A 6135-nucleotide genomic window follows, 5' to 3' on the forward strand; every position below is an offset into this window, starting at 1 on the left:
GGGGGGGGGGGGGGGGGGGGGGGGGGGGGGGGGGGGGGGGGGGGGGGGGGGGGGGGGGGGGGGGGGGGGGGGGGGGGGGGGGGGGGCTGGGCAGGTCTCCAGGAGGGGCAGGTGCAGGATCCGCAGGGCGCATAGAACTCGGAGGGTACCGGGCTCTGCAAAGGATGCCCAGGGAGCACAAGGGCCCGGTCCTTGGGGTACCCGGGGTCCTCAGTGTACCGGGGGAGGAGGGGCTGGAAGGCACAGCCCAAAGCACAGGGGGCCACGGCCTGCACTCGCTTTTGGCTGCAGGCAGGCGGGTCCGCTGGTGACCCGAGAGCCTGGAGGGCCGTCTCAGAACTGGGCTGGCAGCTGACACCGGCCCCTCTTATCCGCTAACCCCACACGGCGGGGTGGCGCTCAGGAAAGGTGACGAACGAGGAGGAGCTAGCCTTCCAAGACAGCCTGCCGCTGGCGGGCTTCTGGGGAAGCGACCGGCCTGGCGTCCACGAGATGCAAGCAGCCTCACCCAGGCCAGGCTGACTGCCGGTTACCCGTCCCTCTGGGGCCCGTCTCTCCCTCCAAGGCCCCGGGCAGCTCGTGGGTCCGCTCCTGTTGTTGAGATGGGAGATGGATCGACTCGCTGACTGACTCTCGGTGCGGGACTGCCCCCCGCCCACACGCGCTGGGTTCCGGATGCACGGTCTGCTCGCTGTGCGGTCCCGGGTGAGCCCCGCGCTTCCCTGGAGCACAGTTCACGCGCGCCGTGCGGGTTTCCTGCGGGAGCCTTGACGGTGCGCGCGCGGTGCCTGGCCGCGTCTGATGCATGAGGACGTCAGCGCAGGGCAGGGGCCCTCGCTGTGCGCTGAGGGTGGCCGACAGCCCGTAGCGGCAGAGCGTCCTCTGGTGGGAAATCCACGCAGGGGCTCTGTTTCCACAGCGGGAGCCTCGGGCCACTTGTCGCGGTGTTTGCCGGCCCTGCCGCAGGTGCTGGTCGTCAGCAGGAGTGGCCATGGCTCTCGTAGCTTTCCGAGGGTCTCAGGCACAGAGGTGGCCCCTTGCCGCGTGCCTCAGAGGAGGAGAACACTAATGAGCTTGTCACCGCAGAGCCCCCAACACTCTGAACACACTTGGAACCTTCCGTGGGATTCGGGGGAGGTGGAGATGTCCTTTCAGAAGCAGCCTCTAAGGCAGATCAGGGGGAGGACTCAGCCTCTCCCCTCACACGAGAGAGAAGCCCCGCGTGGCCGGGCCCTGCCCTGCTTAGGGCTCGAGCGGCAGACTTTTCTAGAGGCAGCTTTGGGTGTGAGGTGCGGAGAGGAGCAGGGGAGTGTGGACCTCCACAGGACAGGGTACTTGGTGAGGTTTTCCGGGCAGAGGCCGGAGAGCCAGGGTTAAGAAGAGGCAGAATGGCCAACTAGAGGGATGGAAACGTCCACTCTGTTCACGGCGTGGAGTGGAGGGAGACTCACTGGCCAGGAGAGAAGGGGGGGGCAGGAGGGGTCAGGGTCCTGCGGGTCACGAGCCGGTGAGCAGTGTCCCTGCAGCAGCCTGTGGAGGGACAAGGACAGCTGCAGGGCGTGGGCCGGGGCAGCGGCAGGGGCCCGGGGTCACCTGTCGGGTGTGGACTGAGGCAGCCACACAGACTGGCGCCAACCGCACAGCCCCCCCCCCCCCCCCCCCCCCCCCCCCCCCCCCGCCCTGGCCCCGCCCACAAGCACAGCACCGAGTCCATCACCACAACTCCACTTTCTGGGTATTTGTGCCAGGCCCTTCTCTGGCAGAGCTCCCTGCTGGGCCTCCCTCCGAGGAGGTGAGTTGGCTCCCGGTCCCCAGGGGAGGCAATGTGAACCTGGACACAGCCTCCCAGCTAAGCCCAGACTCCATGATGAGCTCCGGGTTCGGGGTGATCCTTGCTGTTTTAGGCCTCGGTCATTGGGGGCCCGATGTGGTCATAAAGTGGCTGTTCAAATGGGAGACCCAGAAGCACGCTGAAGCAGGTCCAGGCGCCCGGGCTGCCCCAACCCCAGCCCGGCGCCATGGAAGGGTGTCTGCTGTCATCTCACACTTTCCGCAGCACAAATTCTCTCTCCAGGCAGACGAGGCTCCTCACTGACCCCAAACAGTTTTGTACCCTTTCTCCTCCACGTTTCCAGGCGGCTCCCTTGCGGCTCTCTGAGGCTGGAGAGCTCCATCACCAGCACTTTTACCCGCAGTCTGCACGTCCTGCAGGGACCGGCTTGGGCTCCCCTCCAGCCGGCTCTCCGGGGATCTTCCTCCCTGAGGCGGCTGTCCACCGCTCACACCAGAGTTTCCGTCCCTCCCATAAAAGTGTGAGGTGGCCCCTAGCTGTGCTGGCCGCTACGGTCCCTGCAGGGAGCCCTGCCCCCTCTCAGGGCCTTGGTCAGAACCGCAGCCACAGTGGTGGCCGTCGCCTCTGCGGGGGCTCAGCCATGGCCAGTCCGTCACGTCTGACCTGCAAGACGAAACCCATTTGCCCACACTGCTCGGGGGATCTCATGAGCTGTGTCGCCTGTCAGCTTCTGGTCAGTATTTGTAGATTATGCTGTCATCGAAGAAAACCAATGGCCTTGGATGGGTTTGGAATTCTTCACAGTGTCTTCAGCCGGCTGTGCACCCTGGATGCAGCACCCCCCCCCCCCGCCAGGAGGGCTCATGATTTAATTAGGGGCCCAGGTCTAGGAGCGCCCACTGCAAGGAAGACACCCTTTGGAGTGACAATGCACTCCTGTTTTAACTTAAATGAACAACAGCCAGCGGCCCAGGGGTAAGCAGGGCCCACACCTGGGACAGTGGACGGCTGGCTATGCTCTGGGTGAGCGGGGGGCGAGTGGAGGGAAGCCGGGGTTGATGCCGGGAGCGTGTTTATAGTAGGTGCAGCCAGCCTGTGGGCTTTGACACACTGCTCTGTGCTGTACATTATTGTCATTATTCCTAATACCCAAATATGACAGGCTTTACCATGTCCACTTTATTTTTTATTTTTTAAAATGTTTTATTTATTTTTGATACAGAGAGAGACAGAGCACGAGAGGGGGAGGGACAGAGAGAGAAGGAGACACAGAACTGGAAGCAGGCTCCAGGCTCTGAGCTAGCTGTCTGCACAGAGCCGGATGCGGGGCTCGAACCCACGAACGTGAGATCTGACCTGAGCCGAAGCCAGAGGCCCAACCGACTGAGCCACCCAGGCGCCCCTACCATGTCCACTTTAGAGAGGAGGAAGCAGGGGCCCAGAGTGGCTGTAGAGCCTGGCCATGGCCGCTCAGCAGGGTGACGGCAGAGCCCAGCACGGCCGAGGATGGGGAGAGGTGTGGGGCAGGAGCTCTGACAAGGGCCGCGCTCAGTCAGGCTCAGCTGGATGCGCCCAGCTCTGTCTCAGTGGGAGCTCCCCCTTCTCGTGCCTGTGCGCTCACCCACAAGGCACCTTAAAGTTGCCCTCGGCGGACCCCAGAGGCCGGGGACAGAGCTGCAGCCCCCGCCATGAGGGAGCCTCTGAAAAGTAAAAGCAGGCGTTGGCAGACACCGAGGTGATCAGAAACGTCCCCAGGGAAGTGAGCGCAAGTCCACTGAACACCACCATGGGGCCCACACGCCATGGGGCCCACGGGGTGCCCCACGGCGGGATTGCAGAAGGCATAAAAGATCAGGACGGAAGTGTAATGCACATTTAATCCGATTGGAATCGTACTTCTGAAATTAGATCAGATTGCTTTGATGTAAACAGGAAATGAGTGATGTCTGAACCACTGTATGAAATCAGCCTTGCCTAAGGGGCCAGCACCCTGGCCAGGAGACAGACCTCCAGCCGGCCTGGCATACGGCTCGAGCTTCCGTCGTGCTGGTGGTTTACGCCCTCAGAGGCGGGGCACGTAGCTTGCGTGGCCGTCTGTGATTGTAGAAACTGCTGCACGTGAAGACGCGAGCCCAGGGCCAGGTTCCAGAAGGAGCTTCCTAGTTCTCTCTTCGGCTTGGTGTTCAGGAACCTTTTCATCAGGGCGCTTAACCCCACGTCCAGATGCACAAATGCTGCACCGAAATCTTACAGAGAAATCTTAGCAAACGTGATACATACAAATGTAAATTAGCCATCACTCAGACATTAAAATGGATTTTTAAGGAGAATTTATCTACTTTAAAAGAGGGCAAAGATGATCCTTCCGCTAAATGATTTAAGAGTGTAATTGGCTGATGAGGGTGTAGAAAAACAGTAATAAAAGGGAAGTGCGTTTAATTTTAGTTTGTCACTTCCAGCTTTACAGATTGGTTTATTCCAAATGAATACTCACAGTTTTCAAAATTAAATTACATTGTTATTTTTTTTTATTTATTCAATGTTTTTTTCACCTCTGCCCTGTGTGTGTGACCCTCACACACGCCAGCCGATGGGCGACAGCAGAGCAGTGTCTCCGTGCTTGCGCTTGCACGTCTGCTGGGTAGAGCATCGTATTTAATGAAACCGCATTACGTTGTCACCAGCTTGCAAACCTGGGGAGACATCTGACCTGCGCTTGCCCCCTCGGAGGGCGCTTGTTTGGACGAGGTGCGTATCCTGTTTCCACCGTGACCTTTTCACCACATGTCTCAGCCCCGCACCCCCCATGAGAAAACTTTAACAAGTTCTTCATCATCGTGGAGAGCAATTAGCTGTCTTCAGTCAGCTGTGCCACCGAACGCCCCTGGGACCCACCACGGTGACGTCATCCAGGTCGGCTGCCAGGTCTCCGGGGAGGCCCGGCCGATGGGTCCTCAAAGTGTGGTCTCAGAGCCGCGGCAGCGTCACCCGGACCCCAGTAGGAATGCCAACTCCCGGGCCCCACCCCAGGCCTGCTGTATGGAGTCTGGGTGGAGACCCCGTGGTCTGCACTTCACCCATCTGTCCGGGTAACCGTGACGCTCGCTCAGAGCTGAGCATCTGGGTCTGGCGCACAAGGTTGCGTATGGAGTCAGCGCTCTAGGCACCGCGCCTCACCCCTGCCTCCCGCACTCTGTGAACTGGGGCCCATCACCTCAGCTCTGCAGTCTGCGGCTCTTTACAGGTAGATGGAGAGAATTCAACCACTCTGGCAGGTTGCTGTTAAATACGTTATCTATTATGTTAAACACATTTCACAGGAAACTGTGCCTTGTATACAAAGTAGGGCGTTACAGTGGAAATCTGCCTGCCTCCGCGTCAAGGCACGGTCACGCGGCAGCTACCCAGCGCCGAGGCGACGGTGACACGCGCCAGGTTCGCAGACTTAGCGCAGGCGACCGTCCACGGCCACGCCTCCACTGCCGCACTTCCTCACCACCTCCGAATATAAAACCGCAGGCTGGTGCCAGGGGCAGGTGTGAGCAAACGTGCTGCGTGCATTCCCAATGCGAGGAGAGCTGGGCGTGTGTCCCAGCCGGAGGAGTTTCTCCAGGTGCCTGGGGCCTGGGGACGTCCCAGCCCCTCTGGGGGAGCCGACGCGGCCGTACCTGCGTCCAGAATTTCCCGCGGTCAGAGCTGGGTCGGAGTGCAGTGTGAGGGCAGGGAGGGCACGGGATTTCCGGGGCACTGGGGAGGAGCTGGACGCAACGCCCGAGCGGAGGCTCAGGGACCAGGTGGGACAGCCGAGCAGAGGCCCCAGCAGAGCTGAAATCCAAACCGTGCTTGGAGTGTCCTTGGGAGAAAGAGTCAGTTTCCACGAAAACAGAGTTGGGAGCAGGTTCATGACAGGACACGGTCACCGAAAGTGACTCCTGTTCGGGGTCCTCTTGCTTCTCCCTGCTCCAGGGGGCGCAAGGAACGGGGATGGGGGGAGGGAGGGAGGGAACTAGAGAAGCCGAATCCGGCCCCCAATTCGAGGCCCGGCCATGCTGTGGAGGGAAGGAGGTGCAGATGTCAAGTCAAAGCTGTGGTTTTGAGTAATATTTGGTCACAACCTTCTAACTTCTGAATTGAGACTCTTTTTGTGACTTAAGTGACTTTTCCACTGTCTGTTACCTCAAGGCGAGCAAAATAGCCATGGCCTTCTAGATTTTTCCTCTAGAGAAATGAAGAGTGTTCTCACTGAAAAACTCTTCGAAGAGGCAAAGGTAGACCATAGGAGTAATTCAAGTTAATTATGACCAGAGTTACGTTTGTTCAATGCATGTTCACACACATGCTCA

This window comes from Suricata suricatta, chromosome 4 (assembly GCF_006229205.1).
Source record: "Suricata suricatta isolate VVHF042 chromosome 4, meerkat_22Aug2017_6uvM2_HiC, whole genome shotgun sequence".
Classification (NCBI taxonomy): domain Eukaryota; kingdom Metazoa; phylum Chordata; class Mammalia; order Carnivora; family Herpestidae; genus Suricata; species Suricata suricatta.